Below are 27009 nucleotides of genomic sequence, written 5' to 3' on the forward strand. Positions count from 1 at the left end.
CCCCAATCCTATTCAATACCTCCTCATTAGTTACGTGATCTACCCACCTAATCTTCAACATTCTTCTGTAGCACCACATTTCGAAAGCTTCTATTCTCTTCTAGTCCAAACTATTTATTGTCCATGTTTCACTTCCATACATGGATGGCTACACTCGATACAAATACTTTCAGAAACGACTTCCTGACACCTAATTCTATACTCGATGTTAACAAATTTCTCTTCTTCGGAAACGCTTTCCTTGCCATTGCCAGTCTACATTTTTATATCCTCTATACTTCGACCATCATCAGTTATTTTGCTCCCCAAATAGCAAAACTCCTTTACTTCTTTAAGTGTCTCATTTCCTAATCTAATACCCTCAACATCACCCGACTTAATTCGACTACATTCCATTATCCTCGTTTTGCTTTTGTTGATGTTCATCTTATATCCTCCCTTCAAGACACCATCCATTCCGTTCAACTGCTCTTCCAAGTCCTTTGCTGTCTCTGACAGAATTACAATGTCATCGGCGAACCTCAAAGTTTTTACTTCTTCATGGATTTTAATACCTACTCCGAATTTTTCTTTTGTTTCCTTCACTGCTTGCTCAATATACAGATTGAATAACATCGGGGATAGGCTAAAACCCTGTCTCACTCCCATTTTAACCACTGCTTCCCTTTCATGCCCCTCAACTTTTATAAATGCCATCTGCTTTCTGTACAAATTGTAAATAGCCTTTCGCTCCCTGTATTTTACCCCTTCCACCTTTAGAATTTGAGAGTATTCCAGTCAACATTGTCAAAAGCTTTCTCTAAGTCTACAAATGCTAGAAACGTAGGTTTGCCTTTCCTTAATCTTTCTTCTAAAATAAGTCTTAAGGTCAGTATTGCCTCACGTGTTCCAACATTACTACGGAATCCAAACTGATCTTCCCCGAGGTCGGCTTCTACCAGTTTTTCCATTCGTCTGTAAATAATTCGTGTTAGTATTTTGCAGCTGTGACTTATTAAACTGATAGTTCTTTAATTTTCACATCTGTCAACACCTGCTTTCTTTGGGATTGTAATTATTATATTCTTCTTGAAGTCTGAGGGTATTTCGCCTGTCTCGTACATCTTGCTCACCAGATGGAAGAGTTTTGTCAGGACTGGCTCTCCCAAGGCCGTCAGTAGTTCTAATGGAATGTTGTCTACTCCCGGGGCCTTGTTTCGACTCAGGTCTTTCAGTGCTCTGTCAAACTCTTCACGCAGTATCGTATCTCCCATTTCATCTTCATCTATATCCTCTTCCATTTCCATAATATTGTCCGCAAGTACATCGCCCTTGTATAGACCCTCTATATACTCCTTCCACCTTTCTGCTGTCCCTTCTTTGCTTAGAACTGGGTTTCCATCCGAGCTCTTGATATTCATACAAGTGGCTCTCTCTTCTCCAAAGGTCTCTTTAATTTTCCTGTAGGCTGTATCTATCTTACCCCTAGTGAGATAAGCCTCCACATCCTTACATTTGTCCTCTACCCATGCCTGCTTAGCCATTTTGCACTTCCTGTCGATCTCATTTTTGAGACGTTTGTATTCCTTTTTGCCTGCTTCATTTACTGCATTTTTATATTTTCTCCTTTCATCGATTAAATTCAATATTTCTTCTGTTACCCAACGATTTCTACTAGCCCTCGTCTTTTTACCTACTTGATCCTCTGCTGCCTTCACTACTTCATCCCTCAGAGCTACCCATTCTTCTTCTACTGTATTTCTTTCCCCCATTCCTGTCAATTGTTCATTTATGCTCTCCCTGCAACTCTGTACAACCTCTGGTTTAGTCAGTTTATCCAGGTCCCATCTCCTTAAATTCCCACCTTTTTGCAATTTCTTCAGTTTTAATCTACAGTTCATAACCAATAGATTGTGGTCAGAGTCCACATCTGCCCCTGGAAATGTCCTACAATTTAAAACCTGGTTCCAAAATCTCTGTCTTACCATTATATAATCTATCTGATACCTTTTAGTATCTCCAGGATTCTTCCATGTATACAACCTTCTTTTATCATTCTTGAACCAAGTGTTCGCTATGATTAAGTTATGCTCTGTGCAAAATTCTAACAGACGGCTTCCTCTTTCATTTATTAGCCCAATCCATATTCACCTACTATGTTTCCTTCTCTCCCTTTTCCTACTGTCGAATTCCAGTCACCCATGACTATTAAATTTTCGTCTCCCTTCACTACCTGAATAATTTCTTTTATCTCATCATACATTTCTTCAATTTCTTCGTCATCTGCAGAGCTAGTTGGCATATAAACTTGTACTACTGTAGTAGGCATGGGCTTTGTGTCTATCTTGGACACTATAATACGTTCACTATGCTGTTTGTAGTAGCTTACCCGCACTCCTATTTTTTTATTCATTATTAAACCTACTCCTGCATTACCCCTATTTGATTTTGTATTTATAACCCTGTATTCACCTGACCAAAAGTCTTGTTCCTCCTGCCACCGAACTTCACTAATTCCCACTATATCTAACTTTAACCTATCCATTTCCCTTTTTAAATTTTCTAACCTACCTGCCCGATTAAGGGATCTGACATTCCACGCTCCGATCCGTAGAATGCCAGTTTTCTTTCTCCTGATAACGATGTCCTCTTGAGTAGTCCCCGCCCGGAGATCCGAATGGGGGACTATTTTACCTCCGGAATATTTTACCCAAGAGGACGCCATCATCATTTAACCATACAGTAAAGCTGCATGCCCTCGGGAAAAATTACGGCTGTAGTTTCCCCTTGTTTTCAGCCGTTCGCAGTACCACAACAGCAAGGCTGTTTTGGTTAATGTTACAAGGCCAGATCAGTCAATCATCCAGACTGTTGCCCCTGCAACTACTGAAAAGGCTGCTGCCCCTCTTCAAGAACCACACGTTTGTCTGGCCACTCAACAGATACCCCTCCGTTGTGGTTGCAACTACGTTATGGCTATCTGTATCGCTGAGGCACGCAAGTCTCCCCACGAACGGCAAGGTCCATGGTTCATGGGGGAAGAAAATGACAGTATGTAAACTAAACAGCAGCAATGAATTACACATAAAAATGATAATCGATAAATAAACCCATAGCAACCAGAATACCAACATGCAGAACAAAAACGCTACGAACTTATGCACCAACCTAATACCCAATTTCGCCTACATTTCACGCTTTCGCGCTCTGTTTGTTTGCTTGTGCAAATACTGAGAGTTAGAGTGTGGCCTCAGATGTAATTTCGTCTCCTGCTTGAACAGACGTATTCATATTGGAAGATTTTGCGAAAATGTAAACAAAGGAGTGTTTTAACTCCTACTTTCATAGGCTCTGATAGACTCTCGCGCGATAAGACATGTGACGATATGCGGGGAATTCCAAATCCGTGGTCTGAATCCGAGCAACTGAATATCACCAAGAAAGTACTGGTTAGTCCTAATATGTAGTGACTCGACTAGTGGCCTATAGCCTTTTACGAGGGCGCCGAAGAAGAAACTGTAAATCCCTTGGCCCACGATGTACTGAGAAATCTCAACAGAGCAGACGATCTGTATCAACTGGTTCACCTACAGGGACCGTCAATGATCGTAGTCACTGCAGCGCGGAGTGCTTGCAGTAGAGATAATTTACCTTTCGTTGTTCTTCTAATAGTGCAGTCAGACCAACGTACATTTTAGACTAATTATCTTTATACAATTTGGTTGCATAATATATCCTATTTCATGCAGAGTGTCCTGGACGGAATGGTCAAAATTCAGAGTGTGACACGAACGTTTATTCGAAGCATAAACTTGCAGCAACCATGGCCACTAAAATGCCTACTTTGAGAACTACGAGGATGGTTTAACAAAACTAGTAAATCTCCATGAAAGAACAGAACATTTTTGTTGCGCCTCCGTGGTTGGTAAGCTTGATTATTCCAAGCATCGTATATAGAATTTCAAAATTATACAGTCCATTGTTGACAGCCTTCTAAATAGGTCAGTGTGTCGACTGCGATTGAAAATGGCGTAAGCCGGGTTTCGTGCTGGTGTTAAACATATTCATTTGAAAGTTGGTCTGCGGCACACATCCACACAGACTTGGATGAAGTACACGCGGGATCTACACCCTCAGTGAAGACCATTTACTTCTGGATTAATGAATTTAAACGTGATCGGATGAGCACCGAAGAGGAAGCGCGCTCTGGCCGCCAAAGGAAACCATTGACAGAATCCATGATGTGTTAATGCAAGGCCACAGAATAAAAGTTCATGAAATTACTGAGACTGAGGCGTCTCAACTGAGCGACTGCATATATCGTGCACAAAGAATTGACTATGAAGACGTTGTATACGAGGTGGGTGCCGCGACACCTCACAGTCGACCACAAGCGCATCCAGCACATCATGTCAACGCAATGTCTTTTTTCACCGATTTGTGACTATCCTGGATCCGTCATTACACACCAGAGTCAAAACGGCAGTCAAAGCCATGAACAAAGGCTGGTTGAAGTGCCCCGAAGAAGGTAAAAAATGGTTCAAATGGCTCTGAGCACTATGCGACTTAACTTCTGAGGTCATCAGTCGCCTAGAACTTAGAACTAATTAAACCTAACTTACCTTAGAACATCACACACATCCATGCCCGAGGCAGGATTCGAACCTGCGACCGTAGCGGTCGCTCGGTTCCAGACTGTAGCGTCTAGAACCGCACGGCCACTCCGGCCGGCGAAGAAGGTAAAGATCATTTTGTCAGCTGGCAAGGTGACAGTCACTGTTTCTTTGGGATTCCCAAGGAATAATCCTCATATATTACTAGGAAAATGGCAGAGCCATAACCATACCCTATCGTGCTTCATTGCTGAACCATTTGAAATTTGCAGTGTCCGAAAAAAGACGAAGATTTGCAGGCAAAAAAGCGCTCTCATCAGAATAAAGCACCATTCCACACACCAATGATAACAATGACGAAAGTGCATGATTTAAGCTTTGAAACGGTTCCTCATCCACCCTATTCGCCAGATTTAGCCCCAAGAGGCTTTTTCCTGTTGCCTAACTTGAAACTTTGAATCGCTGGGAAGAAATTTTCAGCATATGAGGAAATGATAGTTGCAGTCAACAAGTATTTTGCAAGAGTTTGACAGAAGCTATTTTCCGGACGGAATGAAAAGGCTGAAGGGTTGCTGGACCTCCTTCAGCTACGTTGAGAAGTAAGGTGAGTTGTTTACGAAACCAACCTTTTCTTTTCTTTTTTTTTTTTTTTTTGCTTTTTTTATCATACTTATCAAAGCGCCTTCATATGAGCATTTCTTCATTTTCGATATTTTAAAACAAATCTTTTCTACTTCAGCCTCTTTGCTTTCCATATTTTGGTACAAAACCAAGAAAAAATATTCTAGTAAACATGGGCTCTAAAATGCATACCTTATGAGCTACGAGCATTTGTTCGGTAAGAGAGATGTGTTTCACAGTATCAACGATGAAGTAGAGCTCATAAAACTTAAGGTATGCACTTTATAGCCGTCAAAATACGGAAAGCAAAAAGCTTGCAGTAGGAGAGATTTCTTTCACAGTATCGAAGGTGAAAAAATGCTCGTAGCTCTTAAGGTATTCATTTCAGAATCTATGTTTGCTAGACTATTTTGCTTCGAACGATAGTTCCTGTCATATCTCTGATTGCTGACCACCCTGAATTTGTAACGAAGTGAGACAAATGTGCTGTTCGTGGTCCCCACCGCGACGCTGGTTGACAGTTCTCGGCTCCAGGGACGGCGGCGCCCTCGCCGCGAGGCGCGCCGAACCCCGTGGGTGGCGGCGTGACGTCACCAGGTACGCGGCCAATGGCGGCGCGGCGGCTGGCGGCCACCTGAGGGTCCGGCCGCGGCGAGGCGCGTCCAGTCTGCCGCGAAGCGAAGCGAAGGAAGTTTTCCAGGTGGGACAGGAGAGCAGTCAGTCGCTGCCGCCCCCAGCAGTCGGCAACAGTCCGCCACCAGCCGCCGCCCCCGTGGCTATGGAGAGTGCCGCACCGCGAACTGGATAACCCGTTCGACAGCAGAGCAACCTCCGCGACAGCGCAGCGCCGGCAGACCCGAGGTAGGTGTGCCTTTCGTTTGTCTCTCGCCTCGCCGTCCGTCTGCTGAGAACAATGCTACGGCGGCGATACACAGCCCGCGCCGTAAAACGCGCTCTGTACGGCCGCTTCGGCATTTATTGCCCTGTGAATGTGCGTGTTCCGCTACCGCTGCGAAAGCTGAGGCAATCCTTGTCTCGGCCTCGTGCAGTGCTTGTGAAGTGCTCTGAAAACTCTCGAAGGCGTGCTTACGGTTCTCTGCAGCAAACACGTCGCCGAATCACGACAGACCCCGTCTACGGCCGGATCATTACTGCCCCGGAACAGCTGGGAAGACATCAGCTGATCGTGACAGCCGCGACGCGCGCAGATTTACAAGTTGTGTGGCGCGTGGGCGGGAAACGGTTTCTGCCTGCTGTGCGCGCAGTCTTTCACCGACTACCTGAACAGAAGTAACAGTGATTTTTGGTGTGCCGTACTGACATTTTGTGGCAATGGACTCCAGTTCGACATTCTCAGAATTACTGTTACAGTTTGATATACGTGCAACACAGATACTCGGTTTTATCGACCAGATGACGTAGATCGAGTTAAGACGTACGTCGACCTCGACTTTACTTTCTGTCTAATGTTAGCTGCGCGCTTTAGAGCTCTTACGAGCCAAACACAATCGACCCTGACGCATAGTACAATCTTTACAGTTCAACGGAATGCTGTTGTATTACCGAAGCTTAATTTCAAAGCTTAATTTCTTCATCTTCACGTGGAGATTTCCTTACTTCTCACGGGATATACAACGGCGTATGTGACTTTCTTCTTCTGTTCGATGACAACAGTTAATTTTATTCAGAATATATCAATATTTGAAATTAAATTTATCATGTCCATGTGAAGTCACATTAAAGTAGATCAAATGCCAAATGATGGTGAAAGAAAAGAGCAATGTTTGCTGTTAGTAATATAAAAAACTCATATAAAATGAAAAGAACGTGTTCTGTTGTTGCCGGAGACAATGATTCCGAGTAAACTGTTACACTTCAGTACACCAGAAAGAAGAACTGTGGGAAGACTGAGGACAAAGTGTTGGAAGCGGACCCAGCTGTCGCAGTACAAATCTGGCATATATGAATAACAATAATAAAAAGTAGAAGGTTCAGAATGTTGCCACGAAAGTATCCAACTATCGCACTCGAGAGCTGTTTATACTTATTTGTTACACATTGAAAACAAATCTGCGATAGACAAAGTCGTATCCACACTAGTTTATCAGCAAGCATTGTGTTCCTTAGTCTCGTAAATTGAGTGGAAAAGAACTGAAATCATAACTTAGGTTTACGGAACACTAAATTTCTAGGCTTCACTTATAGATTTTTTGCTTGCCCTTTCTGTAATTCAAGAACATTGGTGCGGTTTCACCCGATTAAAAATATGAATGAAGCAGAGGACGTACCACAGATCAATCCAGATACGCACATAATGTATCCACCCGACGTCTGGGCCTTTCCATCTTTTGAGATATAATCGCAGAGTAAACATTATCGCTTCATTTGTTCTTCGCATTGCCCTTATGACAGTGCAGGCATTGATGTTTAGATGTTCGATATATTGACTGCTGCATTTCCTGTACGGAGCTATTTTTCTGTGTGGAAAGGAAAATTTAGGTTTTACTAGCCGTCGACGGCGAGGTAATTAGCTACTGAATACAAACTGCGATTGGGCGATAATCTGAAATATATTTGATCGTGTCCTTTACAAAGGAACCATCACAGTATTCGCCTGCAATAACTTAGGGAACCGTATAAAAACTGCATCTGGATGGCCGAAATGTGGTCGGAATCCCGCTACTTCGGAACGCGGATCCAACGGTTTTACCACTGCGCCACCTCGATCGGCTTCTTAGCTACTTAAGTAGTTAGCTCCATGTCACCACGTAAATCACATTCACGATAAACGTTATGATGTGGAACTTGTTAGATGAACAGAGTATTGCAGAGGCAATGTATATGTATGCTGGCCAATTACAGTCTTGTAATAGACTAAATTAGTTCCATTCAAGACGTCCTCTTTGGCATAGAAGGGGTGCTCACGTAGAATCAATTTTAGTCTACATTTGAAAACACTTCTCGTGTCTCTCAGACATTTTATTTTCTTAGGCAGATTATCAAAGAGTTGTATAGTATTGCACTCCTTTCTGTTTCCAAGTCAGATTAACTAGAGGGAAGTGCAGGTCATTTTCCTTCTAATGTTTTTATCGTGACTATATTCTGAAATTGCAGTCAATGTTGACTACAAATTTAATGAGTGAGTAAATGTACAGCGAAATTGTACGAGTAGTAGATACTATTTGCAGTTGTTTAAAGAGATGCCTGCAAGATGTACGTGTGCAAACTGCATACATAATTCCGATTACTTGCTTGAGGTACGGAACAAGAACAGACGTAAATCTGCAGCCATGTGCCTACGCTCTGTGTGAGGAAATTAAGCAACAGAGCTACTTCTTTTACACACGTTGTATGTCTGTGATGACAAATCTTATCTCAAGGCAATCTCTTCAAAGAGTTCGTAATTGTCAGGTGTTGTTAGCCAGCAGAGGGGGAGCAGGTTTCCACGGTAATGTTACAGCAGTTTGTTAGGCAGCACAGCAGTCAACGGCAGCGACGTCTCGGAGCTGTGTGTCTGGAGTCCTCAGGCTTTCCTGCCGGTGAAAGTCAATACGTCCGGCCGCCGAGCGGCGAAAGTCCGGGAACCGGGCTGCGTCCGGAATACGGCCGCCTCGTACAGCACAGCAGAACGTAGCATGGCATAGCACAGCACAGCATCGAAACGTAGTCTGTGTGCACGTCAAGCGTGCAATGGCGACAACAATGTTTTAATCTGAAGTTATACAGGGTGTTACAAAAAGGTACGGCCAAACTTTCAGGAAACATTCCTCACACACAAAGAAAGAAAAGATGTTATGTGGACATGTGTCCGGAAACGCTTGATTTCCATGTTAGAGCTCATTTTAGATTCGTCATTCCAACGTGATCAAATTGTAAATTTTCACAATCAACATGTGTGGGCTGACGAGAATCCGCACGCAATTGTGTAATCACGTCATCAACACAGATTTTCTGTGAACGTTTGGGCAGGCATTGTTGGTGATGTCTTGATTGGGCCTCATGGTCTTCCACCTACGCTCAATGGAGCACGTTATCATGATTTCATACGGGATACTCTACCTGTGTTGCTAGAACATGTGCCTTTACAAGTACGACACAACATGTGGTTCATGCACAATGGAGCTCCTGCACATTTCAGTCGAAGTGTTCGTACGCTTCTCAACAACAGATTCGGTGACCGATGGATTGGTAGAGGCGGACCAATTCCATGGCCTCCACGCTCTCATGACCTCAACCCTCTTGACTTTCATTTATGGGGGCATTTGAAAGCTCTTGTCTACGCTACCCCGGCACCAAATGTAGAGACTCTTCGTGCTCGTATTGTGGACGGCTGTGATACAATACGCCGTTCTTCAGGGCTGCATCAGCGCATCAGGGATTCCATGCGACGGAGGGTGGATGCATGTATCCTCGCTAACGGAGGATATTTTGAATATTTCCTGTAACAAAGTGTTTGAAGTCACGCTGGTACGTTCTGTTGCTGTGTGTTTCCATTCCATGATTAATGTGATTTGAAGAGAAGTAATAAAATGAGCTCTAACGTGGAAAGTAAGCGTTTCCGGACGCATGTCCACATAACATATTTTCTTTCTTTGTGTGTGAGGAATGTTTCCTGAAAGTTTGGCCGTACCTTTTTGTAACACCCTGTATATGTTACAATGGACTTGGTCGATATCACTAACTGTCTTACGAGTTTCATTACATTTTCTATATCACTTTCTTGTGGCGCCGAAAATAGCTTGGAACGGCGCAACCCTCTGACGTCTTCAAGTGATCTTATGTTGTTAGTACAACATACTCTATGAGAACATCATATGTCTACCGCAAGAAGGAGGCATGCTATCGAAACAGGAGGTGTCAAACTATTTTAGGTATTTTTTATTTATTTAGCGTACAGCTTACAGAGTTATAGTTAACAAGTGCGTACATTATACAGACGGAGTTGAGATAAGCATTTCCCATCATAGATGTACATCCAAAGACTGCAGCCAGTTGTTTGCTGCAGGTGTTGCGTCCAGTGATTCGTGAATTTTCTCTTTGGGCAATCGTGTAAGATGCGGTCCAGTGTTTGTTCCGATGTTCCGTAGCCGCATTAGTCATCATCGGCGATTCCCAATTTGTGTGATGTTGCTTTGGTAACGGTGTGAATTACTTGACTGAGTTCCATGTTTCGTGGTTGGTTCGCTCCCCAGGGTTAGATGGTTACAAAGCGTGAGTAATTTTGTTAAAATATCTGAACTCTAACAACAGATCAGCCAATGGCAGTTCGTAGCTTTCCGCTTTTCAATAGCGCCAATGGATAGCTTGTTCCATTTACACAAATCAAAAAGTTTTTGCATCACCCAGGTTCCTAGAACTCCTGAAGACAGACGTTAACTGTGGATATTGTATCACAGAAACAGTCCCTTTGACTGTTCAGAGACGTCACTAAAGCCGCTCAAAGATGTAAACAACAAGAGATCGTGTTGTCTGTAGTTCAACCTTGCCTAGACGGTCAATACAGCGGTTCGATCGCATCCGCATTGTTACTTTGTGCCAGTAAGGGCTCTTAACAAGGGAAGTGTCCAGGAGTTTCGGAATGAACGAAAGCGATGTTATTCGGACATGTAGGAGATACAGAGAGACAGGATCTGTCGATGACATACCTCGCTCAGGCCGCCCAAGGGCTACTACTGCAGTGGATGACCGCTACCTATGGGTTATGGCTCGGAGGAACCCTGACAGCAACGCCACCCATGTTGAATAATGCTTTTCGTGCAGCCATAGGACGTCGTGTTACGACTCAAACTGTGCGAATTAGGCTGCATGATGCGCAACTTCCTTCCCGACGTCCATGGTGAGATCCATCTTTACAATCACGACACCATGCAGCGCGGTACAGATGGGCCCAACAACATGCCGAATGGACCGCTCAGGATTGATATCACGTTCTCTTCACCGATGAGTGTGCCATATGCCTTCAACCAGACAATCGTCGGAGGCGAGTTTGGAGGCAACCCGGTCAGGCTGAACGCCTTAGACATATTGTCCAGAGAGTGCAGCAAGGTGGAGGTTCCCGGTTGTTTTGGAGTGGCATTATGTGGGGCCGACGTACGCCGTTGGTGGTCATGGAAGACGCGGTAACGGCTATACAATACGTGAATGCCATCTTCCGATCGATAGTGCAACCATATCGGCAGCATATTGACGAGGCATCTGTCTTCATGGACGCCAATTCGCGCCCCCATCGTGCACATCTTGTGAATGACTTCCTTCAGGGTAACGACATCTCTCGACTGGAGTGGCCAGCATGTTCTCCAGACATGAACCCTATCGGACGCGCCTGGGATAGATTGAAACGGGCTGTTTATGAACGACGTGACCCACCAACCATTCTGAGGGATCTACGCCGAATCGCCGTTGAGGAGTGGGACAATCTGGACCAACAGTGCCTTGATGAACTTGTGGATAGTATGCCACGACGAATACAGGCATGTATCAGTGCAAGAGTACGTGCTACTGAGTATTAGAGGTACCGGTACGTACAGCAATCTGGCTGTATCGTGGTACAACATGCAATGTGTGGTTTTCATGAGCAATAAAAAGGGCGGAAATGATGTTTATGTTGATCTCTATTCCGATTTTCTGTACGGGTTCCGGAACTCTCGAAACCGAGTTGATGCAAAACTTTTTTTGATGTGTGTATATAGTAATGCGTTCTAGGAAAAAAGAAGAACCAACGCACCACGATGAAATTATTTGAAGGGGACGGAAAGCGGTAGATGTGATGTACATGTACTGACAAACAAATTATTACAATTTTAGAAAAATTGGACGTTTTATTCAAGAGAAAGAGCTTCACAAACTGAGGAAGTCACTAACACGTTGGTCCACCTCGGGTGCAGTTATTCGGCTTGGCACTGATTAATAGAGTTTTTGGATGTCCCGTTGAGGGTTATCGTGCCACATCCTGTCCAACTGGCGCGTTAGATCGTCAAAATACCAAAATGGTCGGAGAGCCCTGCCCGTAATGTTCAAACGTTCTAAATAGGGTAGAGATCCGGCGACTATGCTGGCCAACGCAGGGTGTGGCATGCACGAAAACAACCAGTAGAAACTCTCGTCGTGTGCGGGTGGGGATTAACTTGCTGAGATGTAAGGCCAAGCTGGCTTGCCATATAAAGGGCAACAAAGCGATGTGTATAGTATCGTCGACGTAGCCCTGTGCTGGAAGGCTGGCGCGGGTGGCAACCAAGTGGGCCTGCTGTGGCAAGAAATGGCACCCCAGACTATCACATCTGGTTGAAGTGCCGTATGGCGAGCGTCATTCAGGCTGGTATCCCAGTGCTGTCCCGGACGTCTCCAGACAGGTCTTCACTGGTCATGGGGGTTCAGTTGGAAGCAGGACTCATCACTGAAGACAATTCCAATCCAGTCAATGAGATTCCAGGCCGAGGACTTGTCTGGGGACGACCCGGACAGCAGTGGGATGTTGCCAGCCATACTACCCGACAACCAGCACTGACTGTGTAGGGTGCCATTTCAGTTCATACCAGGACCCCTTTGGTTGTCATCTGCGGCAACCTTACAGCACAACGGCAAGTCGACGATATTCTACGTCCCGGTTTGTTGCCTTTTATGGCAAGCCGTCCTGGGCTTACATCTCAGCAAGATCATCCGTGCCCGTACACAGCGCGAGTTTCTACTGCTTGTCTTCCGGCTCACCAAACCCTGCATTGGCCAACAAAGTCGCCAGATCTCTACCCTATTGAGAACATTTGGAGCTTTATGGGCAAGTCCCTCCGACCAGCTTTGAAATTTGGCGATCTGACCCTCCAGTTCGACAGAATTTGGCACGATAGCCACCAGAAGGACAGCCAACAATTCTACCAATCAAAGACAAGCCGAATAACTGCTTACACGAGGGTCAGAGGTGGACCAACACGTTATTGACTTACTCAATTTGTGATGCTCTTTCCCTTGAATAAATCATCCAATTTTTTCTGCAACTGAAATCATATATTTGTCTGTACATGTACATCACATCTAACCATTTTCCGTCCAATGCGGCTAATTCCTTAGTGGCGAGTCTTTTTTTGTCTTACCGTGTCATTAACCAACGGCCACAGAAAGCTCTGTTTCACAGTCTTAACTCGTATTAGCTGTCGACAATTAGATCATTAGAGACGGAGCACAAGTTTGCATTGAGGAAGAATGGGGAAGAAAATGGACCGTGATCTGTTCTGTGAACCATGCAAGCATTTGCCTTAAGTTGTTTAGAGAAACCTCGTACAATGTAAATCTAGATGGTCCAATGATGAATTGAACCTCGGTCAGAAGTCGTACCCATTGCAGTGTCATAACCATTGGCTCATCTCTGTCGACAGGTCGAATGAATATTTGAGTCCCGTGCCAGATGCAAATCCATTGACTTAAGTAGTATTGTAGATACAGAAGCCGACCATAGGGTGGAAAAGTTAAGACAAATGGTCGTCTGCGCGTTTGTCGAGGAGAGTAAGCCACGTGGCGGAGTCAGATGTCTTTTACCACCGTGTCATCAACACGTGTTACAGTAACTCATCACAGATATCTTCTCTGGACAGGGAAGGCGAAAAGGCGATCTCATTCACGGCTCTTCTGGATGTCAACAATTGCAACAATTGAGATAAACAGGAATGCAGAAGTTTTATTTACAGGAACCGTCCTATTTATTTCAACTGCCCACCTTAAGGAAGGACGTAAACGAAGTACGTTTACAAAATACAATCATTCACCAAATCCACAATTTTGGAGGTACATTACTGAAATGTTCTGCATGTACTGACTATTTTTCAGAATATTAACTGAAAAATTTTAATTTTTTAAAATTTTTAAGTTTTCTGACCCCTATGATTCACAAAGGTGCCATGTTCTCAGAAATATTCCAAAAATGGTCTTGTAAATTTTACAGTGTAACCTCAGTATGTATAGCAACAATGCACAGAAGCACTGTATTACATTAATATTTAATGAATTTGTAAATTTAATTATTTTTTAACTGAAAAAGTATGCATAGATTTTTGTACTCTACCTTTTGGCATACAGGAATGATATTAAAATTTCCCCGTGCATGTATTATGTTTTTATACATACTGCAAAGGGCTTGCCAAAAATCATATCTTTCCTGGTTTCTGAGAAAAACGTACTTGAATAATGAAAACGGTAATTCTGTCTTGTGTGCTTTACAAGATCTTCCATGGATATCTCAGCTGCAGAGGTGTGCTGTGTATCAAGTCTCTTCAAGATTCTCGAGTGAATGCTCCAGCCTTGAAACTGCAAGACATTTACCCTCTCTGAGTTGGAACCATTAAATAAAATAGCAGCTTCATAAACTGCAATTTTAACTACCGTGGCTAAGCGAAATGCTTTGGGGCAACGTTTCCATATAAGAGCGATTAAAGACACATAGAATTCTGAGTTTTTCCATCAATACACTTCTTGAGAATCTCGAGGTTGGACAGATACCCGATTGTTGGCTCTATGGGGTTCAGAATTGGTTCAGGAAAACTTTCCTTGTGAGTTTAAGGCATACTAACCCTCCCGACCTGCGTATAACGATGTCAAGTAATGGGGAACGGATTATGTACGGGGTGTTCATCTGTGGATAAGATATGAAAATAGCGAACGTACAATTTAATAAAGCATGCACACGTTTCTTGCATATCTTTGTAAACACTGTTCGTTGTCGTTGCATCATTAAAAACAGAAAAAACATAACGACAAAGTTATCCAAGGGGAGACTATCCAACCGTCACAGATGACATACAAAACAAATAGTAAGTTTGCTTGATAGAAGTACTCAGAAACTCGGTTTACGTAACTAATGCGAAAACTAATACTGAAGAGTCTGTTATCGATCGAAGTGGCGCAATGGTTAGTTCACTGGACTCGCATTGGGAGGACGACGGTTCAAATTCCATCCATGTTCAGGTTTTCCGTGATTTCCCCAAATTGCTCCACGCAAATGTCAGGATAGTTCCTTTCAAAAGGGCATGGCCGATTTCCTTCCACATTATTTCGTAATCCGAGATTCCTCTCCGTCTTTAATAATCTCAGTCTCGACGGTACATTAAAATCTAACCTTTTTTCCTTCATTTGAAGAGTCTCTTTCACCATGTGGTCGTAGCAGGATTAACACGTTGGGCACTTACTATGTGATTTGGGATATGAAACTTCAAGAATCTATTGTCACTGATTGTACTAAAGAATGAAAAATAAAACGAAAAATGACATTTTAACGAATATCTTTCTCTAATATTTGCATAAATAAGTCTCTACATAAGTATGACGTTCTACTTTTCCTGCAGACTACATCCAAGTATTACAAACAGGTATTATTCGCGCTATAGTCAATAAACTGCGTGCCAAAATATGTAATATAAGATTCTCGCTTACAAAATATAATGTACTATCCAAATACTAATAAAAAAATCCCAAATGAAACCTTGTAAAAGAGTTAGTTTATTACGTGCGTGTTTGTGTCATTTGTTGTTCAGAGCCGGAAATACACACCTTTTTGGGTTTTGGACATACTTCATTTTGAACAGAAAATTACAACTTTCGCTTATAGAATCCCGTCGTGCGAGGATAGCAAAATGAAGTTACTGGCTGTGAAGCACGCTGGCTGCATATTGTAAGAATGTTGCTAAAGCAGTGTTGCAGAAAATAAACAAAATTGTATAGTATAGCAATTAAATAACGCTTCCATATCAAACTAACTAATAGGGACAGAAGTGGGGGACTTTTGTGCTTACACATCGACATCTCAAAAGAATTATTTCCATTTTTCCTAGAGATGTAACATAATATACAAGAAAATAAATTTTTGGCGAATAGTTCACTACTTAGAATGCCGCAGGATCTTTACAGTTTTGCATTTCAGCTAGAATCGACCAGCAGCATGGCACCACATGGATGACTGATTAACAGGAACTTGCTGAGACGAAATGATGGTGAAGAGTTATTGGCCACCGAGCGAGGTGGCGCAGTGGTAAGACACTGGACTCGCATTTGGGAGGACGACGGTTCAATCCCGCGTCCGGCCATCCTGATTTAGGTTTTCCGTGATTTCCCTAAATCACTCCAGGCAAATGCCGGGATGGTTCCTCTGAAAGGGCACGGCCGACTTCCTTCCCCATCCTTCCCTAATCCGATGAGACCGATGACCACGCTGTCTGGTCTCCTTCCCCAAAACCAACCAACCAGTTATTGGCCGGTAGACTTTGTCTGGAGTTGTTCTGCCGCCTGCTGCAAGTCTTTCCATTCGACTCCACTTCGGCGATTTGCACATCGACGAAAATGAGATAAAGTATTTAAAAGAACACAAACACCCAATCACCGAGAGAAGCAAATTTCTAACCGAGCCGCGAATCGAACCCGGGACGACGCGCTCTAGAGGTAGAGTTGCTAAACACTAGATTTTTTTTTCCCTTCATCACTTTGTTCGTCATTGTTTTCGGCATTTGGTCTGGGTTGACGTCGCATGACACCCCTCCAAGTTCATCGTTGACTACTTCACTCACTTTCTTTTTCATTACAGAAAGTAGCTAGTCCTCTGATAGAACACGCCGAGCTACCATGCCGCTTGACTAGACCATCACGAGCCGCGTACAGAAACTTGCTCAAGATATCCGACGTGGTCAGAAGAATCGTATTTAGGTGATGACAAACAGCAGCGTTTCAATTTCATTAAAATTACTCTAGCTGCAACGCCGCGTCATGGTATAAAAACTTAGAATACTAAATTTTAAGTAATATATGTGGTGGCGCTGCAGTACACCTAGAAGAATTTCAATGAAATTGGCACCGGCCGCAGAATCCTGCAAATTTATAGCGGCAACATTTGATTTGGAAATAAAAGATTTCTTATTTATAAAAGATTAACTTGCATCTCTGGCTCTAGATACCAGTATTCGGATGTTCACTTGGTACCCTCAGCGGAATCTAGACAACCGCTAGACATCTAGCGCAACGCACTACTTTAATATGTCATAAAGATAGCTATCGGTCCAGTGGAAAATCCCATCTTGATGTAGTTACTACAGCTGAAAGCTTTGGTTGAAAATTTCGTTGTAGCCTTGCGGGTACTACCAACGGGAGCGAAGCTAGACGGTTTAAATGTCACGCACGTGCATGTGATAACCCACTGAGCATATCTTTTCTTCTTTACGGTTATCGTGCTTTACATTGCGCCTCTTTCTCCTTTTTCAGTCGAGTTTGTTTAGTAATTTGTTCCCAAATCATTTGTTATCTCGGAATCATCCAGCGAGATACAGCATGTGTGTTGTGAGCTGTAGAAGGGACATAACGAACTGACGGACAGGGTGGGCAAATCTGTGGCTGTTTGCTGATGATACTGTGGCGTACGGGAAGGTGTCGGTGAGTGACTGTACGAGGATACAACGTGACTTGGACAGGATTTCTAGTTGGTGTGATGAGTGGCAGCTTCCTCTGAAGGTAGAAAAATCGTAAGTCAATGCAGATGAGTAGGAAAAACAATCCTGTAACGTTCGAGCATAGCATTAGTAATGTGCTGATTGATATAGTCATGTCGATTAAGTATCTAGGAGTAGCGTTGCAAAACGATATGGAATGGAACGAGCACGTAAGTACGGTAGTAGGAAAGGCGAATGGTCGACTGCGGTTTACTGGGAGAATTTTGGGAAAGTGTGGTTCATCTGAAAAGAAGGCCGCTTATAGAATATTACTGCGACCCTTTCTTGATTACTGCTCGAGTTTTTTGGACCTCCACCAGGTCGGATTAATGGGAGACATCGAAGCAGTTCAGAAGCATGGTGCTGTATCTGTTACCAGTACGTTCAGTCAGCACGCAAGTATTACGGAGGTGCTTCGCGAACTCAAATGGGAATCCCTGGAGGGAAGGCGACGATCTTTTCGCCAGGCTCTCTAGAGAACCGGCATTTGAGGCTCTCTGAAGAACAATTCTACTCCAGAATGAGATTTTCACTCTGCAGCGGAGTATGCGCTGATATGAAACTTCCTGGCAGATTAAAACTGTGTGCCCGAACGAGACTCGAACTCGGGACCTTTGCCTTTCGCGGGCAAGTGCTCTACCATCTGAGCTACCGAAGCACGACTCACGCCCGGTACTCACAGCTTTACTTCTGCCAGTATCTCGTCTCCTACCTTCCAAACTTTACAGAAGCTCTCCTGCGAACCTTGCAGAACTAGCACTCCTGAAAGAAAGGATATAGCGGAGACATGGCTTAGCCACAGCCTGGGGGATGTTTCCAGAATGAGATTTTCACTCTGCAGCGGAGTGTGCGCTGATATGAAACTTTTTGGCAGATTAAAACTGTGTGGCCGACCGAGACTCGAACTCGGGACCTTTGCCTGGCAGAAGTAAAGCTGTGAGTACCGGGCGTGAGTCGTGCTTCGGTAGCTCAGATGGTAGAGCACTTGCCCGCGAAAGGCAAAGGTCCCGAGTTCGAGTCTCGGTCGGGCACACAATTTTAATCTGCCACGAAGTCTCAACAATTCTACTGTCACCGACGTACATTCCGCGAAAGGACTAAGAAGATAACATAGGAGAATAGAGCTCCTACAGAAATGTATGGGCAATCGTTTATCCGTTGCTCCATTTGTGACTGAAATAGGAAAGGAATGACCAGTGGTGGTACAAGGTACCCTCCGCCAAGCACCATGCTGTGGCTTGCGGAGTATGGTATGTAGATGTAGACACAGGTGCAAATGGCGAATGACGTGCCTATATTTCCCTCGTATCTCAGGCAACCTTGTTCTGCTAACGTTCCGTGTTTACATGGTCCTCTCGAGAGACGAAAGCACGAATGTCTTCCCAGCCTAACGGTGCGCCCCATTAAAGGATTGCGGGCGCCCTGTTGGCCGAGTTCGCTGCACACTTGGCGGATGTATAATTTTTACATGATATATTTACACTATGTAGTAATAACGAGGAATTACTTCGTTGTCAGACTCAAATTCGGAAAATCTGTGCGAGCTGTTCGTTACTGCGACGTTATGTGTAACCTTCTGACATGCGCTCATGATAAGAACATACGTGAGAATTTCGCTTAATATACATTTAAAAATTTTAAACTAACATCAATGGTAAAAGCTAGTGCAATTTACCACTACCACTTTACATGATCCATAGTCCTTATGAAACAATTACTGTGATGATATTTAAATTACGTTCTTTTATTCGAAAACCACGTGAAAATAGGTAGCTCATTTTAAGGCGTTTTATGTGCACTCCACGTACATAGTACTTTATCCGAAGATGCATTCGTAACATAAATGTTTCAATATGAGCACGTATTGCCTGAAAAGGAACGTATTTCAGTTAGAAGAATGCATTTAAAAGATTGGAATAAAGTGTTTAAATTACTCAGCGAATTTTATAAGAATATAACTAACCATTGCGAGTAAGGTCTTGTGTCAACGATATAGTTTGTATTAGTGAATGATTGCTACAGTCATATCGTTCGGTTAGGGTAAATGATTTGTGCAAAATTTAAAAATGTGTGCTCCTGCTGAAGATGACTGTGTAGAACAAAAAGTATAAGAGAGAGTAAAAAAGTTTCCATTTCAGTGCGTTTCTGCAGCGTGTACGTAACGGAGCGCAACTCTCATAGGGGTATATAAGCTCTGACGTGTAAGCAAGAGACTAGTGTAGCATTCGCATGTTTCCAACGTGCGTGCACTAAGTGCGCAAACATGAACAATGGCGCCGTTATGATCAAATACGTCTAAACAGGACCAACGTGCTGTTATTCTTTTCTTGGGTGCCGAAGGATAAACACCGAAAGACACTCGTTGTAGAATGAAGAATGTATACGGGGGCAGCATGTCTGTCGAAAACCAGCTGCGACATGGAGTGCTGCATGGTAACGCACGTCCCCATATCGCAAATGCCGTAAAGCAGAAGTCACGCCGATTTCAGTGGGAGACACTCGAGATCCAGCCCTATAGTCTTGGCCTCCGAACCAGTGAGTTTTCCTGGAGCATTTCAGTTCCACATGGGAAAACGTGCGACTTGGATTTGCAGCGCCAAGCTCCAGAGGTACAGTACTATGGTACTTTAAATGAAAGGTGTAACAAAATGAAGCGTTAGCATAGCGGGCTGCAGCTGTTTCTTGGCGTACAGAACGCAGTGGGGAGCCAAAGATGTAGCGGGACCGCTAACAGGGACGATGCACGGGCGGGCAGCGGCGACGCGCCTTCCACGCAGCTCTGCGTGATTGTTCAGTCAGATGTGCACAATTAGCTCCTGCTCTGTAAGCTGCCGGAGCCGTCCGCCAACGCTGGCACGCAAAATGACTTCCGTACTCCTTCTCGCGCATCCTTATTGATTTCTTCTGTTGGAAACCTTGTAACCTGGCCGTAAAGCATAGCGTGCCGCGTGCTGGCTTACGAGACAGGGAGGTGTGCCAGATCCGGATCGAAACCGCGCAGCGGATTAATGAGAGTGAGTAGGCACGCCGGCCTGCCTCTGTGTGGATTTTAGGTGGTTACTCACGCTCGTTTAGGCAAATGCTAGGCTGGTTCCCATCTTCCACCTCAGTTAATCTCATACACAACCTGTTAGAACACGATAACAGATCTTAGACTCCTACACGGAGACAAGCTCTCTGCATTGGTAAATTGGTCATTTTCGTAATATTTCCCGCTTGCACGCTGATAAAGAAAACTGTCACGACACGAGTGTCTCTTTTTGATCCATCCGATTCTCTTCCCTCTGTGTTACTAGTGCTTACAAAAAGATAAAGAAAAACTAATAAATTCGTCACCCGGGAATCTTGAAACCGAATATCTTCGTTGAAAGAATATGGCCGGTACACGACTCTCAGAGGTAGCACACCGACCTCATTGCTAAGTTTGTAATCCAAAGGGAGGTAACAGACGCTTTTCGTTGCCGATGCTCGTCACAGGGGGCCGGCCACACTCATCGCTGTGCTACAAGTCTTCTAGCACTTCGAAACCATTTTAACCCGGAACAGCACACAGCCATCATCGAGCAAGGTGGCCCAATGCTGAGACACTGGACTCAGAGGGTGCGGGGGTGGGGGTAGTGGGGTTGGGGGGCTTGGAGGGGGGGGGGGGGGAGGGACTGGGGAAAATTTTCAAATCCTCATCTTGACATCCATATTTAGGTTTCCCACATTTTCCCTGAACTGGTTAATGCAAATGGCTCCTTTGTAAAGGACTCGGCCGATTTCCTTCCCTGTCCTCCTCCAATCCAGTTTTGTGCTCCGTCTCCAATGACCTCGTCGGGGGAGCATCAAACCCTAGTCTTCCTTCCTTCACTCGCGTCAGGTTTAGAGAACTGTAAACACTGAATGTCAAATCACGATTTTATAAAGTCAATTTTGGTGTTTATTCTGCTTCACTAACGCAATCTGGTGTGCTCATTTCTGATGTATCTCACTCAGATCGACATACACGCTCCATTTGCGAAATTATTAAACCACTAGCATATTTTGCTAACAGTTATGAAGGGATATTTCATTAGTATCTACAGTCGTGAACAGAATAAAATCCTTCTTTCTGACTTACACGTACTTGGCTACAGCAATATTCAACCTTGTGGATTTAATAAAACAAAGATACCAAGCCCACTATCCGCAAATGATGAGGTCCTTAAAGACAGTGCTTTGGCAAAGCCACTATCCGTTAATAATTCTCACAGATGACGCTTTAGCATAGCCACTATCTGTCAAAGATGACACCCTCATAGATGGAGCTTGCCCGCATCTCGTGGTCGTGCGGTAGCGTTCTCGCTTCCCACGCCCGGGTTCCCGGGTTCGATTCCCGGCGGGGTCAGGGATTTTCTCTGCCTCGTGATGGCTGGGTGTTGTGTGCTGTCCTTAGGTTAGTTAGGTTTAAGTAGTTCTAAGTTCTAGGGGACTTATGACCACAGCAGTTGAGTCCCATAGTGCTCAGAGCCATTTGAACCATAGATGGAGCTTCAGCAAAGCCATTACCCAGCAACGACGAGGTCCTCACAGACAGAGCTTAAAAGTCACTACCTGTCAACAATGAGGTCCTCACATATGGAGCTTCAGCAAACTCACTACCTGTCAACGATGAGATCCTCACAGACAAAGCTTCGGTAAAGCCACTACCTGTCAACGATGACATCCTGAAAGACGGTGCTTTAGCAAAGCCACTGCTCTTCAATGATGAGCTCCTCACAGCTGGATCTTCAGCATATTTAGACAAGTGTCAGACAGGATATCAGTCGTTGCTTGTGAGCACTATTCCAGACGGAAATATTGTACCTTAGAAAAACCACAGAGCTATAAAATCGTCATTTCCAGACGGGGATTAAAATTCTGCTCCTTTCACACTCCTGTCGAATGCTTCGTCACTGCTCAAGACGTAGAAAAATGTTTCACACGAACGGCATTCCCGAAATACTTATCAGTTTGAGTGTAGCATATGAAACGATTTACGTATCCGTAAAAAGTACGAAAACTCCGAAACTTTTGTGATTTTATATTCGAGATTATTTTTGGATAACCATAAAGGGCGGTCAGAAAGCTTCAGTTCGAAAGCCGTACAGTCCAGAGCCAGTATGCCAATCAAGCGATATTGCCGGGAGCCTTGAGGCAATCATTCCACCGACGCACAAATTCGTAACTTCCTGCTGCAAATCCTCGTGCGACAGGAGTCGTCGACACTTGAAGGCCTTTTTTAAACGACCGAAGGCGTGGTGTCGGTAGCGATCTCCCCTTGTGTCTCAGCAGACATGCTTGATCGGAACCTTGACGACGAGTATGCCTACCCTTAAGTTCCTATGCGGTCCGACACTGGTCCATTGTCACATCCGAATCTGGATACTGAACGACTGGAAAAGTAGCCCAAATGAAGGCCTACAATAAGGCCCTTTTCAGACTCTGCCAGTTGCTGATGACGTCGCCCCATACGAGTACGTGGCATCTGCGTGTTCTTCACAGTGATGATCGAATACCCGACGCCCTTCACGCCCCTTATACGTATATTCTACCAGGCCCAGTAACGGCACTCACTAACAGCACCAATGCACTCTGGTGGCTGTCCTACCTGTCGCTGGCTGGTCACAAAGATGGTTAAAGCATGTTCGAATAGCGCATATTGTGTCTTAAAGTATGTTAGAATAACGCTTATTGCGTCTTCATATTTCCAGTCAACAAGTCTGAACACTTCGTTTTGATGATATGGAATCTGTTTGTACGACTCTTTCAATTGAGTGTTCAACAAATTTGGTGAAGTATAATGGAAGCTGTTACACTGACACACGTTTTTTTGAATCAATGTATTCATTGTCAACAGACTCTTGTTCAGACTACGTTGAAACCAAATGAAACACTTCCTCAAAAATCAGGCATTCCAGTCAAAGTGGTAATTCATATACTTTGCTAAGTTCTATGATTTATTTAATGAGTTGCGAATGGTTCTTTATACCAGAGGCGCTGAGGAAGTCCAGCGCAGTCCTGGACGAAACGTAAGGAGCAGAAAAGTTCTTGGACCACGACCTCACATCACGGAAAGCATATCAACAGCCATGTCACCCGGTCGTGAAAGCCTTCATTCTACAAAACACATCCATGCCCGAGGCAGGATTCGAACCTGCGACCGTAGCGGTCACGCGGTTCCAGACTGAAGCGCCTAGAATAGCACGGCCTCACCGGCCGGCTATAGAGAGTACTGGCGTTGAGAAAAATCACGCAGCAGTTCATATCATTTGCAGGGTAATAAAAGTGTTAGTGACTCAGGTGAACTACCCAGGTACTGCGATAGCTATTAAAAAGATCACAAGCACAAATTTTCAGGAGTATCTGTATGGGATTAGGAGAAATTATTTTATACCTTTTAGTCCATTTTAAAATGTGTTATATTAAAAAGGTATTTATTTAAATAATTATTTTTAAAGGAACACCTTTTAACGGCTTTCGAGAGGTTTTGTAGAGATGATGCAGTGGTATAAAGCTTGCCAATATTTGCTTTACGACGTTTCATAAAATTATATGAGCAATGTGCAACAGCTGAAAGGATGGCTCTAGCATATATGATTTTATGCATTTTAGTCCGTTTTAAAAACATGTTATATTAATCGGTTTTTTATTTATATAATTATTTTCTGCTCCTTACGTTTCGTCCAGGACTGCGCTGGACTTCCTCAGAGGCGCTGAGGAAGTCCAGCGCAGTCCTGGACGAAACGTAAGGAGCAGAAAAGTTCTTGGACCACGACCTCACATCCCGGAAAGTATATCAACAGCCATGGATGTGTTTGATGTCCTTAGGTTAGTTAGGTTTAAGTAGTTGTAAGTTCTAGGGGACTGATGACCACAGATGTTAAGTCCCATAGTGCTCAGAGTCATTTGAACCATTTTTTACTCTCTATACTCCTTAGTATTATTCAGTCCATGTGCCCCAGTTTTTTCTTTTAATTTTACAACTATTGTCATAACTATTAAAAATTCAAAAGCACAAATTTTCGGGAGTGTCTTCATGGGGTTAGGAATCTGTGTGGCTCTAGCATATATGATTTTATGCATTTTAGTCCGTTTTAAAAACATGTTATATTAATCGGTTTTTTATTTATATAATTATTTTCTGCTTTTTATACTTGTGTGTGTAAAATTTTCAATCGATTTCAAACATTTTGAAGAGATTACAAAAGAGACATATAGTAAATTTCAGGCTGACTTCAGTTTTTCTTCATCTGATTCAGCTAATATGTTGCTTCCTCGTACGTGTATCTCGCGAAAAGTCCGTGAAGGTAGAAATAAGAGAGAATCGAGCTCACACGGGAGCTTAGTAGTAATCGTTGTTACCACGAACACGGAATTGGGGAAGTAGCAGTCGAACACGGAGCACGCTCTGCGTCACACCAGACAAGAAAGCTTGTTAATGTTGCATTGTCATCCAGTTCTGAGCTTTGTTGAAAGTTTCGAGTCTCTGGTTCGTCGGGAAGTTCGTTTGAAATCAGTTGTGAAATTTGTACCGAACGGACAAACAGACAAGAAAGCGACCTAAAGAAAGCACGTTAAGAACCATACTTCCTTCAGTATTTCGGTTCAGAGGATTAATTATACCGTACTACGCGCTCGTCTTGTACTGTCGCTTGTTGAAAGACATTTGTATACAGGTAGGCAGACCGTTGCACCAGAAGAACGGTCTGCCGTTGGCACAGGTCCACGAAAAGGCAAGAAGTGACGCAAGAGGCGCACCCTCTGCGTCCCGTTGAGAGACGTGTCCGGGAGGTGATACGGGGTGCCGCTATGGTGTTTATGGTGTGGCGAGGCGTCCGTGTAGCGGCCCCGCCCCTGCCATATCCCCGCTATCTGCGACACGCGCGCATCTGTCGCCTTACAACAGCGCTGACCAATTTGGCGCTCGGCCGCTCGCCTAATCTACGCCACTGAAGCCGGTTGCGTCTGCGATAACGGCAGCTTCCATCCGGGTCTATCTGCCATCAGCACGCTACGCGCTCGTGTAAAAAATTAAAATCTGTCAGGTCTGGGGCAGTGGTGCAACAACGTTAGCGTACACACCCTGATCCTCTTATGAACGTTTTTTGCGTACTAGCTGACCCGACAGATGTTGTCCTATTCAAATTTCAACAAGAATTTTTTTGATCGTTTTTTTGAATTTGTGAAAAGCTATTGAAAATGTGCAAACAAAGTAAAAATTAACGATTTTGGCTATGGATATTCAGTTTGAGGAGGACCACATTCGGCAGTAGGCCAACAGGAAATCTTACATTCGAGATGAATTGTCGCACATTCGTTGCGCCAAATGAAGTCATCCGGAAGCAACTGTTGTATTTCCGGGTTTGTGTAAGAAAATGTGCGGAATCTGTTACAGCTCCAGACCCCAATAAGCTCAATGGCACTGGTGCGGGACCAATGACGCCAATTCGACGTTGCACCTGGGGTAACACACCCTGTGGTTTCATATCTGTATTTATATTTAGGTTGCACGATAAATCAGTCTAATCTAAAAGCCGTAAATTCAACTAAATACCTAGGTATTCCAATTACGAACAACTTAAATTGGAAAGAACACATAGAAAATGTTGTGGGGAAGGCTAACCAAACGCTGGCGTTTTATTGACAGGACACTTAGAAAATGTAACAGATCTACTAAGGAGACTGCCTACACTACGCTTGTCCGTCCTCTTTTAGAATACTGCTACGCGGTGTGGGATCCTTACCAGATAGGACTGACGGACTGCATCGAAAAAGTTCAAATAAATGTAGCACGTTTTGTATTATCGCTAAATATGGGAGAGAGTGTCACAGAAATGATACAGGATTTGGGATGGGCATCATTAAAAGAAAGGCGTTTTTCGTTGCGACGGAATCTTCTCACGAAATTCCAATCACCAACTATCTCCTCAGAATGCGAAAATATTTTGTTGACACCGTCCTACATAGAGAGGAACGATCACCACTATAAAATAAGGGAAATCAGAGCTCGTACGGAAAGATACAGGTGTTCATTCTTTCGGCGCGCTATACGAGATTGGAATAATAGAGAATTGTGAAGGTGGTTCAATGAACCCTCTGCCAGGCACTTAAATGTGATTTGCAGAGTATCCACGTAGATGTAGAAGTAGAAATGGCCTGCAATGTGGACACTAGCAGCAACGGGTTGGTCTGCACTGTAATCACTTGTCACATTGTGGTGGTGTGACACTATATGAGTATCAACGTAACGTTTGTTTTTCCTCTTGCATGGTTGTTTAAATTCATTGTCGTGCGATTGGTTCACACCTAACGATGATGTCTCATTTGATGCATATTATTAT

The 27009-nt window shown here is 43.9% G+C and overlaps 1 protein-coding gene across 2 annotated transcripts in view; it reads left to right on the top strand.

Annotated features, from left to right (window-relative positions):
- The first annotated feature begins 5842 nt into the window (after positions 1-5842).
- Positions 5843-27009, top strand: part of LOC126262294 (chitin synthase chs-2) — a 380478-nt gene continuing 359311 nt past the window's right edge. For both annotated transcript variants that reach the window (XM_049958822.1, XM_049958823.1), the window contains exon 1: positions 5843-6074. The gene's annotated coding sequence lies outside the window, so the exon portion shown is untranslated. The remainder of the gene's footprint in view (positions 6075-27009) is intronic.

Source organism: Schistocerca nitens, chromosome 6 (assembly GCF_023898315.1).
Source record: "Schistocerca nitens isolate TAMUIC-IGC-003100 chromosome 6, iqSchNite1.1, whole genome shotgun sequence".
NCBI classification, from domain to species: Eukaryota; Metazoa; Arthropoda; class Insecta; order Orthoptera; family Acrididae; genus Schistocerca; species Schistocerca nitens.